The sequence below is a fragment of the Micropterus dolomieu genome, linkage group LG05 (assembly GCF_021292245.1).
Source record: "Micropterus dolomieu isolate WLL.071019.BEF.003 ecotype Adirondacks linkage group LG05, ASM2129224v1, whole genome shotgun sequence".
NCBI lineage: Eukaryota > Metazoa > Chordata > Actinopteri > Centrarchiformes > Centrarchidae > Micropterus > Micropterus dolomieu.
This window is the reverse complement of record NC_060154.1, coordinates 9,409,247-9,428,562: the sequence shown is the minus strand read 5'-3', so window position 1 is coordinate 9,428,562 and position 19,316 is coordinate 9,409,247. Positions and strand designations below refer to the sequence as shown.

Genomic DNA, 19,316 nt, shown 5'->3' with positions numbered 1-19,316 from the left:
CGGGCAGAGGTCTGTTGTCTGTTCCAGAGTCTCGACTGAAAACTAAAGGGGACAGAGCGTTTGCTGTCAGGGCCCCGAGGCTCTGGAACAGCCTGCCCGAGGAAATCAGGTCAGCTGAGTCAGTGAACTCTTTTAAGTCCCTTCTTAAAACATACTTTTATAGGAGAGCCTTTCCCGATCTTATTTGACTTTATTTTATCCCTTTTATTTTATTGTATTTTACTAATTTTATATTTATCTTAAATGTGTATTTTAGTCTTTTCAATGTTTTCATGCTTTTATCTTGTATTGTTTTTGTAATATTGTCTTTTGGGTATTATTGTCTTTACACTTGTTAAAGCACTTTGTAACTTGTTTTTGAAAAGTGCTCTACAAATAAAGATTATTATTATTATTAAACTTTTTCAAGGAGGTAATGTCCTGCTTGGTCTTTTCTGGTATTGCAAAGATGGCAGAGTAGACAGAATTTAATTAACACAACAACAGTTTTATTTTCTGGAAGCAACAGTGTCATATTATCACCTTTTAAAGTTGTTGTGGTGAACGTGTTAGTGAACAGTTTCCTATTGACATACAGCAGACAGAAACCACATAAGTATTCATTTGGAGTTATGTCTCTGGCCAGCTGACATATGTAAGTCCAATAGTCACTCTCATTTCACCTCTGTTGGGTCTTGACCACCTGCTGAGGGAAATATGTGGCTCTTTAGCATCTAAGTGCTTCATTATGTTCACAAGCTAACTTTGTAGAGCTAGGAAGGTAGCATGCAGGATGTTTAACCAAGTGTTTTTGTGGAAAACAGCTGCCTGTTGAGGTTGGAAACAAGGTTGATGAGGTGGGGAGACAGAATGTAAACAAGTAAAGTTGTGGTCAGTAAACCCAAAATAAATAGTTGCAACATCCTAAAAAGCTCTGTAACTCTGAACTGAGTCCGGAGACAATTCTTTGTGGGTTTGTCACAATGAGAAACACATAGTCATTTGATCCCCTATTAATCTAAAGACATTGATTAGGGCCGCTTGAATGATTCAAATCTGTTTCAAAAAAGGAAAAGTAAGTATGGCCATAAACCCTTCTATTTTGCTGTCCTGCACATTCACCCCTGTACATGATGTGTTAGAGGATCACCAAGCTTAAATAAATGCCTACATCCGGTGCAGACAGATAACTCAAAAAAAGGTGTCCTCTGTCTATTTCTATGAGAAAAAGCACATCACTATAGTGTTAATAATTTGAGTGTCACTCTGAACACATATGTTTCAACTAAAATGTACATAAACAGTTTACACAGTAAAGAAAATGAGGTCATGCCATCCCAAACCACGGGAATGTTCAACTTTGGCTCCAGAGCTATATGGACGTAATTTTAATGTGTTCCAAATTAGTCCTCCAGACCCTGAAGGTATGATGTAAAACAATGAAATAAAATGAATCTGTGCTAAAAAGTAATTTAGGAAAAATGTTTCCTAAATAATAATGTCTAGACATCGATCTGTGGAGTCTAAACTGACTATAAAAACGCTGATTTGAGGAAAGCCCTCATTGAAGGGGGAAACAGTAAAAGTGCTGAGGTTGCTGCTTATTATTATGAGTAATAAAGTACTAAAAATGCTGACTGACATTTACTGAAACACAACATAGTGTATGTAGGTCTGCAACTGGTATAGCTGACAATGAGCAGCTGGAAACAATCCACTTGGATTCCAGGGTAGTGATTTTGAAACAGTGATTCGGGACCAAACTTTTGTTGTAGAGGCATAAAAATGGTTCAGTATGTTATTCATAACCAATTTCTGAATGTGCTATGTGGCTCAAGCCGTCTCTGTTAGAGAAATTGACGAAACCAACTGCAGCATTTTAAAGCTGCTCCCCATCAATAAAAGGCAAGCAGTGGCAGTTGTTATCAAAATCACGTGAGTTGCCTCGGGTGCTCAGCTCTCATTGATAAATGGATTTGGAGTGACTGGCTGCTTATGCTGCGGACACATGGCAAGAGTTAGGGATAGGTCAGGTAAACATGTCTGGCCCAGAACAGGAAAAAAACAGAGACATGCAGCAAACACAGTGCAAGTTCTATAAACATACAGAGGGAAATGATCAGATTCCTCTGAGAAGTGAACCTTAAAGACAGTTCTTTTTAACTTGTCATATCTAAAATAACACTGATACAAGTCTTCTGACGCAGATATCATATATTTGAATTGGGCAAATTATAGTCTAAACTTTAAAAACCACAATGCTTAATGAAAAGTGAGGTACACAGGTCTAATTAGGTTTAATAAATTGTTAACTCCTTTACATTTGAGTAATCATATCAGGTTCATTTAAAGGGGTGGTATTATGCTCATTTTTAAGGTTTAAAATCTTATTTAGGGGTTGTACCAGAACAGGTTTACATGGTTTATTTTCAAAAAACACTATATTTTTGTCATGCTGCACATTGCTGCAGCTCCTCTTTTCACCGTGTGTTGAAGTCTTAGTTTTAGCTATGGAGTGATACATCTTGCCTGTTGGGAGCTGCACATGCGCAGTTCCTAGTTAAGGACTACTAGCCAATCAGAAGCAGAGAAGGGTGGGTCGTGAAAAGCCGGTAAACATGGCTTTGGTTCAGTTGTATGTCCCCTTCCAGCTTAGCAACGTGGACTGGAGCAAGAGTTTCAGCGTGGAAAGTATCTTTCATCCATAAAGTTATAACTGGGCTCTTTCTCTACATCACAGTAACAACTTTATGTCCATTGACTGCCTGAAGGGTAGCTAGTATTTGGAAGGGAGAGGAGAGGTGTGCTGCAGCTCAGTGTTTTTCCACAGGTGTTTTTGACGGCGTGTCGGACTAGCCGCTTGGCAAGCGTTATATGACACACATTTTCCTTTCATCCCTGTGTCGTCACAGGGATGAAAGGAAAATGACTGGACTACAAACGAGCTGATTTCAGACAGTTCAGAGCAGTGTTTTCTGTGGGAGATGGGAACTCCCTTTGGACTAGACTTCACTTGCTTCAGTTTGCAAACCTGTTACATGCACAAAAAAGATATATAACTCAATAGAGGACAGGGAAAAAGGCAAAAGGCATAATACCACCTCTTTAATCATTATTATTTTGGCATTCTGAGAGAATTCAAGGGCTGTTGTTTCAGGGACTGGTGAGGCAACGTAATATTATCAGACACCGAAATACTGCACAATGGCTTATAATAATATGAGACAGGATTTTAAAAGTCTGAGAAGTTCACAGCAACTATCATTCTATCTTTGATCACAAGGTTAACAGTAGAAATACAGCATTCACATTTTAAAGTAATTGACCCAGGATGTAAGCTTGCACATATTTGATTGGCCAACATAGCACCTACCCAGATGACATAATTTTGCATTGCAGCATAAGTTGACCCAGGTTAAACTTTTTGCTGGGGCCCTCCATTGGATACCAATGCTAAGTGGCCTCCTTCAAATGAACGCCCAAAGGATTACCAAAGTGGTTTAATGCTTTTTGGCGTCTTAATATTTTGGCATTGTGCAGTGAAATGCTGAAATTTGTCTCACTAAATTAGGGATGCCTGTGAAGGTACGGCGCTGTCCACAGTACTGATATAGAGCGGAGATGACAGACAGACAGTGAGAACACATCACTTAGTTGGTTTCTTAGCCTGTTTGTTTTTTTGTGGTTGTACTTGGAACTTTCTAATTCCTTTTCCCCCATTGTAGCAGCAATCCATAGACATAAGGGAAACAAGTGGGAAGTGAAGGGAAAGTCAGAGAGACAGAGAGAGAGGGAAAACCGTAAACAGCTGTTTTTCCGCTCCTCCCTCTGCTAATTCTGAGAGATTATTGTGAATGCTCTAAATAATAAATGTAAATTTGTCTGAGATGACAGTTTTGTTTAGTTATAGTAGTTAGCACGTAGGCGTTGTCCAATGTCCTCCAGGCACTACCCTTTGATGCATTCTGTGACTTTTTCACTCCCCCTGACCTGCCAGAACACCACCCTCTCTGTGTTCTGGGACCTCCTGACTTACAAAGTAAGCACTTCCTGAAAGATACTAGAGCAGCAACAAAAAAGAAGCCACAAAAGGTCAAGAGGATATTGATGGGGACCCAGACAGTGATGTCAAAAAGCCCTGAAGGTCACAACTGGGGCACAGGAACCCCGAGGACCTCAGGATGAGGCTTGGAATTCAACAGAGATTGGAAAACAAATCTAAAGCCTAGAGGGATACAAATGGTGGAAAGTACAAAGTACCAGAAACATTTGACAAATATCTCTTGAATGAGTCACTCATGTCAAATGGATTCATGTCAACCAGTGCACCTGAAGGTCAACTACCTGTGACTTTTCTAAACATCAGCAACATCTTTTAGTCATAATAGCCTTTGAATCTCTAAAACTGTCATACATATATATATTTGTAAACAGCATATAGAATGGACAATGTTTAAAGTGTGCCTGTAGCAGCCTTCAGGAGCTGCCTTCCAAAATGAAAGGGGGATTACCTGTGAGCACCGGTTACAAAGCTACAGATGGAGTTGAAACTACTGCCGCTAAGAGCACCTCAGAGCACCTCTGAAGGTGCACGTACGGTCCAAAAAATTAAAGGACATTTTAATATTCCAGTGCAGTTCTAGTAGAACATGAAAGACACAGACACACATTGAAGTCTGCCACACTCCTCTCTCCTTCTCTAATTCTCCAAAAACCTCCACCTCTCTCTTTAGGCATTCCTGCCTAATAGCATCATTATTGACTCTGTCCAGCTAAACGCAGACTCCTTATAATCTCACACGGGTGGTTGAGACAAAAAACTGCTGCTCTGGAAAGAAGGAAACAAAAGGAGACAGGGATGGTGGTAAAGAATGATGAACACCAACAAAGACAGCTATGAGATAAGTGCCTTTGATCATGCAGAGGAGGTAGAAGCTATCTCGTCATCTCCTCTCATCACTCAACGCCCAGGGCTTTCGTCCATCTCCTTCTAACTGGAGTTGACTGGCTGGAAAAGGGTGGTGAGGACATTAGCTCAGAAGAAACAATCTACAGAGCACATAGTTTAAAACAAACACTTGATACCAATTAAACAGAAGCACAATTTAAAGATGTCAGTGATTGATTTCATTTTCGAAAGTCAAAATTTGAGTCTGAACTTATTGATGTGAGTAGCTCGTGTTATGCAGATATTACTCCGTAAGCCACTCAATTGGTCTATGACTTCACCTCTCTCTGCTTGGCTTGTACTATCTTTGTGCCTTCTCCAGCACACTGGATTTGAAATGAAACAATTACTCTTACAATTACGAGTGCTGATTTTTAAATGGTCAGCATGCTTCAAATTAAGTCCAAAGTCCAATGATGATATTGGGGGTTTGCATTGGACAATTTTTTGCAGTTTTCTGAAATGGACAATCCAGCAAGTACGCCCACTTCATGCAGGTGTGTGTAGTTGATGAAGCAGACATCATTTGAACTTCTCTCTCAAGCTCCCTTTATAATTCTTCATAGTTCACACAACTACTTCTATCACTTTTGCATGTAAGTGTGCTCAGTTATTATTACTGTGTGAATACTATTACGTTAAATAACACCATATTAACTTATCAATATTAACTTGTCCAATCCTGTCTGGCATTTAAAACTGGAGGACTACACTTTTAACACTAAAAAAGAGATAAAACTGTGACTTTTTTGAGGTACAAACACAGTCAAATTAAAGCAGTCAGAGCGTTAACAATGTTCTATTTTAAATCCATTATGCTGGTATGCACAATTGTCACTGTCTTAATACTTTCTGACTGCACTGAATTTGTATGACTATGGTATAAGTGCTGGATCCCCCCCTGACCCAAGGCACGATGCTCTGACCCATCTCAACTTCAGCTAATTAAACACTCACACGAGCACGTACAAGACACACACAAACACACACTCTCACAGCAAGATAGTATTTACAAGGGAGAGCATGTGTGTGTATGGACGTCAGCAGAGCTATGAAGAATGTAAAATCTCTGAGACCATTGGGAACTAATGTGTGGACACATGCACACACATACTCTTTTTATTTCATGTCACCTGAACTCCTTAGAGCACATTCTTTACACATTGTAGAGTTTCTTTATATTTGGTTCATTGGAAAACTGCATAATTTGGCATAAATTCTTGGGTAAATGCCACATTTCCTGGCTTGGGAATGGTAAGAGTGTGAAATAAAGTTTATTTGGCTGTAAACTCACAAATAAATGAGCCCAGAGAGTCTGCTTGCAATACACCTTTAACTTCTCAGCCTAAGATTGGATTCTTAATGACAGATTAGTCATTGCTCTCTGGCTATAGCTACAATAGAGACATATTCATGTTCCCAGCTGTTATTTGAGCCCAGGATGGTATTTTACAGTGGATTATCTCATTAAATGAATGGCATTTTCAAAGGTGACCAGGGTATGAAATGATAACACCACACTGTAGCCATAATTCCTCCCTAAAACTGTTTCATTGAAGTGTTCTCAGACTGTAGGGCTAAATACACAATCCTAGTGCCTCAGTAAAATGACATGTGAAGTATTCTCTTGCTTTCTTTCTTTTCCCCCCTGCAGGATGGAGGAAAGGGGGGAGGCTTCCTGACTGATCTTCCCACACAAGCCTGACCCCAATATCCAGGCATCCTCCTGACACTCTCCCTTCACACACACAGACAATCACACACACAGGCCGAGAGAAACACAGATACACAAACACACACTCTACTGTTTACCGTGTCAGATTGCAGTGTAAATAAAAGCGGAGCTCCGGCCTCTGATTTAAAAGGAGCCAAATCAAACAGGAGGGACTGCGTTATCACACTGTGTCAGATGGAAAGCGGAGAAAATGGATCTGTGTCAGAATGAAAGAAACCTGAAATAAAAGTTCTTATGAAAACAAAACTGATTCTCAGAGGGTCTGGGGTATAGTCGGAACAGGACAAAAAGTGAGACAAGAGAGAGAGGGGTGCAGAACAGCATTTGGGTAAATGTTCAGCTATCCCTGCTTGCGTGTGCTTTGCTAATCATTCCTCTATTTCCCTGGGGGTTTTGGAGAACACATTCTGACATCCTCGTAAACATTTTAAGAAGCAAACAAACATCACTTGGTGGTGAGGGACAAACACAAAGACATGGAGTTCGTAAAGAGATGTCAACACTGAATATCTGAATCAAGCTGTTCCAGCTTCAGTTTACAGTAAGAGGAGAATCCTATAATTACTTCCTAGTTAGGATAACATTTGCTATGAATCAAGCCTTGAAGTAAGATGCAGGTTGTAATAACAGCATTCTTTCACTACTGTTGCTTTGGCCAAGATACAATGCATCATCTGCTAATGATCTAAGATTTACTTTTATCCCCGAAGCACACAATAATGAAATCATCATTTGTTACACTTGTGTATACTGGACATATTTCCTCCTTGAATATAATTATTATTCTAGGCACAGAGCTGCAGCTTGAAACAATGATACAGGAATTGAGCTCCATAAAATTTTGTGACATGTTGAAGTTTAGCAGAGGAGAACAAACATCTGGAATAGGAATCTGTCTCTTCAACACACAGATCACCTATGTCAATTCATCTCATTCCTTCTCTCTGATCTTTTGGAGCCATTTGTTTGTGAAGTTGCTTAGCGTATTCAAGTTAAACTGAGTACATATTAATTATATTTATCATTAAGAAGTGATGAGGAAGCCCATCATAAGTCCTAAGTCACGTTTTGTCTGGATATCCTATACAAATACTACAAAACTAAGAGTCTATGGTAAGAAATAATTGGAGTAAGTTGTACCCAAAAATGCTTAAAATATTTAGTCCAACAAACACAATTTTTTCTCTTTGTCTCGTCTCTCATTTCTGCTGCTCCATGTCTCTATTGACCTACTTAAGGTTTATCTACAGTGGTGTTTCTGGAAATAGTGCACATCTCAAGCACTCTCCAGCATGTCCCCTTACACTTGCTGTTGATGGAGCATTTTCACAGGTGGACATCTTACACATCTCACCTCCAAATCAGAACACAAACATCCATGACATGACATGATGGCAGCCTTTGATGGTGTTTTTGCAAGCAGGGAAGTGACCTCTCCTCCCTCTCAGAAAATAGTAATTACAGGGACTTTAAAATCATCACACAAAGTCTCTCCGTCACCAAAACTTCAAAGTTTTAAATCTTAACTTAATATCATTCCTGATTATTTAACACTGATCATTTGGAACTTTTTTATTTTTATATGACAGTGCTCCTCCACCTCTGACCTACAAGCCAGGGTTGCTGTTAAATAGCCCAATGATATATTGTCTAGGTATTAGCTGTTCAGAATGAGAGAGCACCCAGGGGTGATGATAATCATCAAGCTACATTGCAAACCTAAAGCCACACACTAACCGTGGCGGAATGCTAATGATAGTGACCGCCAGTCTGAACATCTGTGTGCAGAGACAGAATCCCCCAGAGTCCTTCCTCTGGAGGTGTGAGAAACATTAGGGATTCAAAGGGCGGACTGTGAGCAAACTATCACATTTCTCACTTTTCTGTTTCATTTTGTTGTCACAACAGGAAGTATACTCCAAAGAATCCGAAAGGTGTGCAGAAATGTTACAAAAAAAGGAAAAATGCCATGCGTAAGAAAGTGAGCAGCAGAGAACTAGATGTTGACTCCATATATTTAATTAGCCTACATTACCTGGGTCGTGGAAAGGGACCAGGGCAAAGTTATATAGAGGTCTCTTGGGTCTGCTCAGGGATGTTTCCAAAATCTTGGACGCGCCCTCAATGACCTGGACCAGGTCGTCGTACATGGAACCGGTCACATCAAAGACGAATGCTAGGGTAGATGCGCCCTCCGGGATGTCCTCCTTTGTGGCCCCGGTCCCCGTTTCTTGCCCGGAGGAAAACGCCACTGACAGCGCAAGGAACAGCCACGCCAATCTGCTGCCCATTTCAGAGCCAAGAAGCTTCTCAAGCAAAGTTCTTGGGTATGTTGTTCTCGCCAGTCGGAACCTCAGGGTGAGTGTCGATATAAAGGTAGAGACATCGGGCTCTCAAAAATGGACTGAAACGTATTTAGAGCAATTTACAAAGACAACAGCATGAGCCAAAGACAACGAAAGAAAGGATTCCCTCGTCGTGCGCGTCTTTGGTTTCTTCTGCAGTTACTGTGCACAGAAGTCGCAGTCGCTGTACTCTACGTGAACTAAACTTCTGCGGCCCCAGCAGCTGCAGCAGTGCCTGTTGTCTGTAGAGTCAGGAGTTGTTGTTCAGCTCTGTCATACAAAGACCACCTCTCAGCTGGGCATAAAGTCTCCAAGGCGCAAACTACCCGACTCAGAATAGCTGTGCTCTGATTGGACGAAATGTTTTTGGATGACTTGACGAGATGTTTCGGGACAGTGTGCGTAACTTACTTCACGTTACCGCGTTATACAAAGATGTGCAAGGCTACCATGCTCACCATGCTCAAACATTTAGAGTCATAAAAGCGTAATGTTGATGGATTTACACACCATTAACGCACTTGTTGCAGCTCTCATTGTTTTTTTTTTGAGAAACAAAATCAATGAGAAAAGGAATTTTAACCGATTAGATGTAAATTATTAGCAGGACAATTAATATCGAACTATTATGAACCACCAAATTCAGACACAGAAAGGAAGCAACAGTTTGAAATCAGTTTGACATGGTGAACTTACGTATGAGACAAGCTGGTATGAGAGAAGGACGATCAAAACGCAGCTCTTCGCTGATTTTGAACTCTGTACTGCCATCTACAGATTGTAGTTTGACCTCACACTTAACTGCCTACAACAGTAATACACTGGAATTTTTATTCAATATGCAGACGATGATAAGCTATGAAACACCAACAAAAACAGCAAAGGTTAAAAAAACGTGAAACATGGAAGTAAAGAAGTATTAATTAACTGATTTAGTTACATATAAAAATAGTTAAAATCTTAATTGCCCCAGTTTCAAAGGTTTATCAGTTTGTCCATCATTAACAAACAAATAACTATAAACACTGATGCTGCAGATGTTTGGGATAAAAGGTTTGATCAATGCAACATTTATTTCTAAGTAGTGTGCCAGCCGGTTTCTTCTAGATTGTAGTAAATGTTTACTATATTCTATATATTTAATCTTTGAATCCTTTTCTAGTTTGTTTAACTGGAGTGGAGGGGGGGGGGGGGGGGGGGGGGGGGGGGGGGGGGGGGGGGGGGGATATTGCACCCTCCCAACCCTCATTAGGCTTGGGGCACATCCTCAAGTTTTCTTATACCTTACTTATCAAGTAAGATTTGATTGGCCTCTCCACATTCACGGACTCATGGACTTTGAAGCGCGTTCCTGTCCATAAGGGCTTAGGGCTGTCCCACTGTCAAATTGTAAGTACAAACTGTCAAATCCTTAATGCACACTTTTCTTAAGTCTGCATATCTTCAGACTTTGCCTGAGAGAATTACCCACAGTTCATAGCATTGTGATGTTCAACAGGGGTTTACCATGGGAAAGCCTGTTTTAAAAAAGGGTAAACAAACAGGGAACGAGCAATAATGCCTACAAGAAAAAAGTTGATATGCAAGAATATAATACTTTTTTGATAAAAACTTGTAAATTGGTTATTTGAAAATTACCTGTGGACAAGAGGTAATTTTCAAATAATCAGTCTACCTGGCAAGAGCCTAGAATATATTCAAATCAGATGGTCGGTCCCTTCAGTACCTCATCCGTGAAGAAAGTAAAAAATGTAAGATAAAAAGTCCCAGACACCCAATTGTTTTGGCATACTCAAGGTAACGTGATGTGTTGCAAAGTGCGGTGCTTTTCCATTAGGCCATTTTGGGCCCTTGCAGCCTCTCACACTTACCAGGTGACATCAGAAAAGTCTGTGAGGGTTCAGGGTTTCGGGGGGGACATTGGAATTGGGCCTTAGAGTGGAGATTGGGTTTGGGCCATCAACTTTACATCAAAATGCCTGATGTGATAACAGGAAAAGCACAGGAGTTTACAAGATTAAGGATGGCTTCACTCCATTAAGGTGTTCCAGGGCCATTTATGCTAGCTCACTGGCAGACTTAATGGAATGTAGCAACAGTTAATGTTATTGGTAACACCTGTGCTTTTGCTGCTCTGACAAGTCAAATGTCTGCTGTGAAATAGGTCTATACCAGCAGCCTGAAACCAAAGCGGCTAACTGGAATTGAGCCATGACTAATTTCATATTTATACTTTGCTTTTTACAGTCCCTTCTAAAAGTATTGGAACGGTAAGGCAAGGTTTTTGTTGTTCACTGAAGATATTTGGGTTTAAGATCAAAAAATTAGTATGAGACAAGAGTTCCGAATTTCAGCTTTTATTTCCCGGTATTCACATCTAGATGTGTTAAACAACTTAGGACATATCACTGTTTGTATTAGACCACAGCATTCTTAGGTCAGCAAAAGTAAAGGAACAAATAATTTAAAGTAAATAACATTTAATAATTGGTGGCATAACCCTTGCTTGCAATAACTGCCTCAAGCCTGCGACCCATCGACATCACCAAACTGTTGCATTCTTCATTTGTGATGCTATTCCAGGCTTTTACCGCAGCTTCTTTCAGTTCTTGTTTGTTTCAGGGTGTTTCTCCCTTCAGTCTCCTCTTGATGAGGTGAAATGCATGCTCTATTGGGTTAAGGTCAGGTGACTGACTTGGCCAGTCTAAAACCTTCCACTTTTTCCCCTGATGAAGTCCTTTGTTTTGTTGATTGTGTGCTTTGGGTCATTGTCCTGCTGCATGATAAACTTCCTCCCGATTAGTTTCAATGCATTTCTCCATAAAGTGGTGGACAAAATGTTTCCGTACACTTCATTCTGCTGCTACCATCATCAGTTACATCAACAATAAATATTAATGAGCCTGTTCCAGAAGCAGCCATGCATGCCCAAGCCATGACATTACCTCCACCATGCTTCATAGATGAGCTTGTATGCTTCGGAACACTGATGCCTGAAGTGTTGACCATTTGTTACATGCTCATTTCTTTGAAACACATAAATAACATCAGTCATCCTTTTAACTCAATATATAGCCAATATTTTAATCTCATGTTGTCTCTCACTGAATTCTCTTCTCTTTTCCTCAAGACTGACAGGATTATCTCAAATGAACACGTAACATATACATACATATAGCACAGAGCCAGGAGCAAGTGTTGCTGTGAATTTCACACAAGAAATAACATTGAATTTTAAAAGCTCAACATCAGCATCAGAGACATCACATGGAAGCCTCAAGTCAATACAGGAGGAGCAGACACAATTTGTTATAAAAAACAATTGATGTTCACAGGACTACAATTTTCTGTATTCCAACATGCACAGCAGATTCCTCTGGGTTTTGTGTTTACTCCAGGGCAAGTAGCTGCAAGGTTAGAGGATATAAAATAGAAAGGAACATACGACAGCTTCCCTCTGCTTCTCAGAAGGGACCCTGTAGCTCTAATTATACTTTAAGGCTCTCATCACCTCTTGATCTTTTCCCTCTTTGCTCAGACTGCTTTTACAGTCATAAGAGTCTGCTGTGTAAATGGCAGAACTCATTGCTTTTGTAAAGATATACCCATATATTCCCATTCTCTGTCTATTCCCATCCTCAATAAGGTACAACATATAGGAATACTTAAATTAATCAAAGTGTATCGCTTTATTTGCTGGTTTTTGATATATTTTAAAAGCTGAGAACCTTAATGTGATATGTCAAATTAAACACTATGGTTTATACCCAGTATAACCTTTGATGTCAATTCCTGTCTTTCATAAAGCAATTTTAATATCTCACAGATTTCCTCTTAGCACACTTTTCCCATGGTGACAGTGGGGTGTTGAGAAAAGCAGCCAGCAATACCTAATTAGTTATGTACCAACGGCCAGCTCATCACACTGTGCTTTGCATTATGAGCTAGTTAGTCCTTTGAGGGAGAGTACAATGATAAACATAGTGTTGTGCAGTGATGACAGTGATATCCAGAAAATAGTTTTTGAGGCCATGGTGAATGGACAGCTTTATCAAGAACATTAATGTTAGCTGTTTCATCACACTTTTGCATTATAGCCATCTGGGTCATCAGCACTGATTATGCGGTTTTATCAGTCTTTACCAATCTTATTTTAATTCCCTAGAATACTTGTACATGCATGTCCACTGCCTATAGGTAAGATGCAGATATGTACATTCACAATAGAATAATGATTTGAACAACTACTATGATAAGTAAACAAGCAGTGAAGGAAGTGGATTGTTACTGCATGCGCAACGAATCATTATTCTGTTCACACTACTGTTCAAAGGGAATGTTCCACTGTTTAAGTGAGTCATTTCCCCAGAGTGCCAACTACTGGGGCTTAATGCTGATGTTGCAATAGGATTTTTCTGTGTTTGACCTGCTGAGGGGGTTATCCCTAAAACAGGTGGAAATAAAATGTGACCTAGATTACATCATAGGTCAAACTTCAATAAGTGCAGACAGGCACAAACAACTCAAGCACATGTTGTGTGCACATGCATAAGGTCAAACACAATCACACACATCTGCACACAGTCAATCAGTAAGATTCTCTTAAGCGGTTTAACTTTTAACCAGAGAGGAAACCTTGCATCACTGTGACCCCCAGTCACATTTATCCAGCTATAACCAGAGTTATTGGCAACTTACACCTCCCATGTCACAGTGGAAGAAATACTTTATTAATCCCAGAAGGGCAAATACTTTACACATAAACCATCACCAGCAACATAGTCAACTCAAGCACGGTTTACACAGATTAACTGTAGAAGTTATATATATATTATACAGGCAAGAGTTGTATCAAAGTGTTGTAGTGGCACATTAGTACTTAAGTTGTACCTGAGATTCAACCATATCATCTTATCTAAAATGGAACATTTTAGATTTTCTACTGATTAAGTGGAGAAATTATTGGACACAGTCACATTTCGAGGTAAATGGCAAGAGCTTCAGAGTGGCAGAATAAGTCAGTCTCGTGCTTCTATTTCTTTGTCTTTCTCAAATACACTGTCATGATGATGATGTGGAATTATAAACCCAACTGAGCAGTGCTGTAACAGTAGAGACCATGGCATTTATAGTACTGGCTAAAGAGAATTAATTAATTGTAGAGTTGTCGAGAGACTGGAGTGCTAATGCATGTGTCGATGGAAATGTGGTAGTTCTCTGTCTATATCGTTTATGTTTTAGAGCTCTTTGCAGATAGCTAGTGTGAATGAGCAGATGGTTAGTATTCTGTTTGAGACCCATACCCAATAAAGTGACATTGATGTTTCCTGTTTAAATTCAGCAGCCCAAACAGAAATAGAGACAGTGACCTTGATTGCATGTCTGCACTCTCTGCTCATTCAAGTACATAATGACGAGACCATGTACTTATCTTGGAAATTTTCAGATCTTCCTCCATGGTGTTGTGTCATTCCAGCAGCTTCTGTTTTTGTCATTGACATCTGTGATGTGTTTTGTTATGGCACCAACAGCAAATGTCAGCAGACATAGTCCACCATGGCAGACCATAATATTTAATTCAGAAATTGGATCACAGCAAATCCATGTCTGTCTCGCTCTATATAGCACTGTACATGATAACACATAATTGAACATGGCACAACACAAAGCACGAAAACATTGCATTTAGGAAAATAACATATTGATGAATCATTACGTAACAATCTGCGCAATCTTATATAATAAGCATTGCATATTATCAAGTTAATTAAGGCAGTAAGACAGAAGCTATATATATACAAATACATATATCAACAATATCAATATATTAACACGATGTCTGGTTGGTTAGCCATCACCACTTTGTCAGTCTGGATCTTGAAGTCCCACAGGATCCTAGCTCCTCGCTACGCTTGGTGTACAGTCTCAGGGTGCTGGATTTGGGGTGAAACCCTCCATGCATTGTGAGGAGCTTTCTTGTCTTGTTGTCAGTAGCCTCTATCTCCTCCTTTGTCCAGTTTATTATACCAGCGGGGTATCTGATGACTGGCAAGGCGTATGTGTTGATGACTCAGATTTTGTTCAGCTGACTTTTTCAGGACCTGCCTTACTCTCTGTAGGTATTTGGCTGTGGCGGACTTCCTTGCTGCCTCTTCATGGTTTACGTTAGCTTGTGGCACCCCAAGGTATTTGTAGCTGTCCTGAACATCTGCAATGTGGCCTTCTGGTAGTTCAACCCCCTCGGTTCTGATCATTTTCCCTCTTTTTTTTACCATGCGACCACACTTGTCCAGTCCGAACGACATTCCAATGTCATTGCTGTAGATCCAGGTAGTGTGGATCAGTGAGTCGAGGTCTCGCTTATTTCTGGCGTACAGCTTGATGTCATCCATGTAGAGGAGGTGACTGATGGTTGTTCCACTTCGGAACCGGTATCCGTAGCCAGCCTGGTGCTGTCCAGCTCTCCATACCTGCCACTCTTTCTTGGATGTCTGCTGGTGTAATGGTTTCTGGATCTTGTTCTAGGAGATTGCTGTGATCTGTTCTTAGATCCACTAGCCACTGAGCATTGGTGTTGAGGGATGCCTCTTTCTCCCATATGTTCTTCCAGTACTGTTCAGTCTCAGCCCTGGGTGGATCTGATCTTGTGCTATTACCCTGCCACTGAGGGCACACTTTGGATGGTTCGGTGGAGAACATCCTGTTTATTCTCCTGGCTTCTGCTTCTCCCTTGTATCTCTTTAGGCGGATGGCCAGACCGGTAAGTCTTTGTTTGGCAGTCTCCAGAGCCTCAGGTATCGACTGCTTGTTGTATTTCTTAGGTAGCCCTTTCCTTGCACCTTTCTGTAGCTCTGACAGCTCACTAACCTCTCTTCGTGTTGCCTTGATCTTGGCCTCTAGCCTTCTCCTCCATGGGGGGTAAGGCTCTTTGTGGCTTGTGGTGTTCATCTTATTGCCAAGCATCTCTAGGATCACTGTTGCTGTGGTATACATCAGCTAATTGGTCTCGGTTATGGCTTTAGTAGGGATAGCATGTAGTGCTGCACATCTTCTAGCAGACTTTCAGAGGGTTGTCACTTTGTCACTTAGCCTGGGCAATCTTGATTGTTGTACTTGTGGGTCCAGCTTGGTTATGATCTTCAATCGTAGGTCATTCACCCTTATGTTCAGTGATTCTGTGCCGTAAGGGCTTATTGTTATTGGGACTTGGGACCCAATCTCTGAGTGTGGGGATGATGATGATAACATCTCCCTGCTGACCTGTAGTCCTGGCTCCCCTTTGCCATAGCATATTTGTTTTACTCCGTCAATCTCTAGTTGTTATAGCAGTTGCCATTTGCAGATGTTAGAACACTGAGCTAGGTGGTGTTTCTTTGTTAGTGTTGATGATGGGTTTCAAAGCATCCATATATCCCATAGTCTCTGCATATAACCTCTCTCACTAGGATTGCTTGTATAGTAGCATTGCATCAGATCCATATTTTCTGCTCTAGTCCATGAATGTCGTGTATATATATATATATATATATATATATATATATATATATATATATGAAAGAAACAGCTGATATTACAAGCAACATGCAAGTCTGAGAGAGGTTGTCTGATTATATACTTGCAACATTAAAAAGTGTAACAGAAGTGTGCCCAGAATAAATAAATATAATTACAGCTAAATAGTGCAAATGAGAGTTTTTTCATTCAAAGTAATCAGAAAGAAGAAGACAGTGGAATACTTGCAGTGGCGAGACAGCAACGTGGGGTGCTTCTTAAGCATTCATTAATAATGCAGGTTCTTCAGATGGAGTGGCTTCTTTAAAAATAGTCCCATGCTGTGGCTTGGTTCCACGTTGTATTTTTCTCAATGTCACATTCCAGCAGTGAAGAGTAAGTATTGATATTTTGGCCACTATCCTGTGTTTTTGGCAAAAAACAATCACTCACTTTTTACAGTCCTTTCTTTGGCCTTCCTAAAGGTCTAACTAAGCTGTTTTCATGTTAAATAGAATGAAGACAGACAAACAGTACTCACTGTGGGGCTGAGCACAGGTTGCAGTTTTTGAGTTGAGGTCAGCTGGAACTTTTATGTTTTCTAGGTCATTGTTTTGTTTTTCTATTATACCCAGCCAGTTTAATACATGTTGGTGCTTAGAGAAAAATAAACCAAGAAAACCCCTTGTTGAGGTAATAAACTTTTAAACCTCTGACAGCACAACACATGCAGTATTGATGACTGCAGGCCAGAGTAAATGGCTCTGTCACTCTAATGTGTGTTCCTTTTAAGAGAGAAAACTCAGTGCTGTTTATATATAAACATACAATAGAGTCGTGGAAATTATGTGGAATAGATACATTTCTGGTTGGTTGGAGCCAAAGCCCACAAAAGTGCATTTTGTTTGAGAATCCTCTGCTGCCAATTTCCACAATCAGTGAACATTATATGGAGCTATATAGAGAGAAACAATGACATTACAGAAACCAGAGTTGGACCAAAGGTAAAAAATAATTCAGAAATGTAAGCTAACTGTCAAATTTTATTGCGCTTTATTCCAGGAAGAAGTATCACCAGTGAAAGATCATCATTACAGGACAGTACAGTATGTCCCTATTGTATGTACAGCACAGCAATTACTTTAGTAAGCATATTACTCCACAGGAGTACAATACATTTAGGAATGCTGCATTAGCAAAACAAAATTCCTGAGGTGAATGTAGTGTGGGTGGGTTTGTGTATGGTATGAAGGCGAGAGAAAGAAGAGGGGGTGATCAGGTAATTGAGGTAGAGATTAATGGAGGACATACTGGCACTAATGTACAGTCAGATAAGTAAGTTTACCTAAATTGTCCATAAGTGACAGATTAAAAGACATGAAGAAAAAAAGTGTCAAAGAAAAGAAGGTTAATGATGAAAGAAACATAATATGTAAACATGCAAGATAGATAGATAGATTCTTTCTTTACTTATCAGTCCTTCTCCTGTCACGTGCCTTGCAGCCAAGGACACATGCTACAGCATACATGCTCAGCCGGTTCAGGAATAAATCCTTGGCTTTCATTGATGACCAAGGTCAGCGTGTTGATATATCTACCTGGAAGGAATGTTTCAATATGCTGTCATCCCAGCAGGAGCAGAGCCTGCCTGTGTTGTCAGTTCTTTGTACTATTTTAGTAATGATTCATTTTCTGAAACAACAACAAGCACCCGGTCTGCAGTCTGATTAGGAAAATCTGCAGTGACCTTGTCGATACGCCTCTCCCCACATATAAAAGTACGCACTAGCCTACACCACAGTGTTACCATGGTGAAACATATTAATAATCTGAAACCCATACACGTGAGTTTCTCTGGTACCACTGAGGTAGACAGGGCTGAAATTTATATTTGTCTTCCAAATGAGGTAGGCCATTTGTTCCATATATTTTACAACATTGTTTTGTTTTGTTTCAGTGTTTGAACATTATTCTATGCGTTTCTGTGGCTGTGGCTGTGATTAATTACGTCTAATTTATCTGGAACATTTGAGGCACACATTATAACACCAGATGAAAACAAGGAAAGACTAATGGGGTCATTGTGGAGAGCTGTGGTATGAAATAATAGTGAAACATAATTTATTAATTTAGATCAAAGAAATGTAACTAATTTAGATAAAACATGAATGAATCTCATATCCCATGTTCAGCCTCCCCATCCAAAAATTGTAGCTCTAATGCAGATTTTGTTTTTAATAATCCAGTGCACGTACAGACTTTGCTATCAAATGTAGGTTACACAAGGTGACATCTAAAAGCATGTTAATATTAAACTCTAGACTTATTAAGGCCCCAATTGTAGTTTTCTATTAACTTTATGGATTGTTCTCACACAGTTGACAAAACAGCCCAGAGCAGCAATCTTTAACTAGCACAAGTTAATGGTTTCCTCAAGGAAAACTACAAGTAGGTAAGCTCAATCTAAGACACAAGTAAAGTTTTACCCTAAACACAAGCATTTATCACATTTTATTTCTGTCCAACTGGCATCAGTGTCCTAGTTGTATCTGAAAACACACTCAGTTTTGTCATAGCACATGCATAAAATATTTAGCATCTACAATTATGAAGACACATATGCTACATGGTTAATTCAGATACTATACAAACATTGTTAATTAATATAGCCGCGAGCAGCAATGATCCAAGCAAGTCGCAAAAAAACACAGCATTTTACATTTTCAGAGGAGAAGAACAAACGCAGATGATTTGAGAGATTAAAGTAATGAGAGAATTTGGACTTTAAGATAATTGCCGAAACACAAACATGTTTTTT

At 39.9% G+C, this 19,316-nt stretch overlaps 1 protein-coding gene across 1 annotated transcript in view; it reads left to right on the top strand.

Annotated features, from left to right (window-relative positions):
* Positions 1–19,316, top strand: part of myo1f (myosin IF) — a 58,216-nt gene that overhangs the window by 19,173 nt on the left and 19,727 nt on the right. The window lies entirely within an intron of this gene.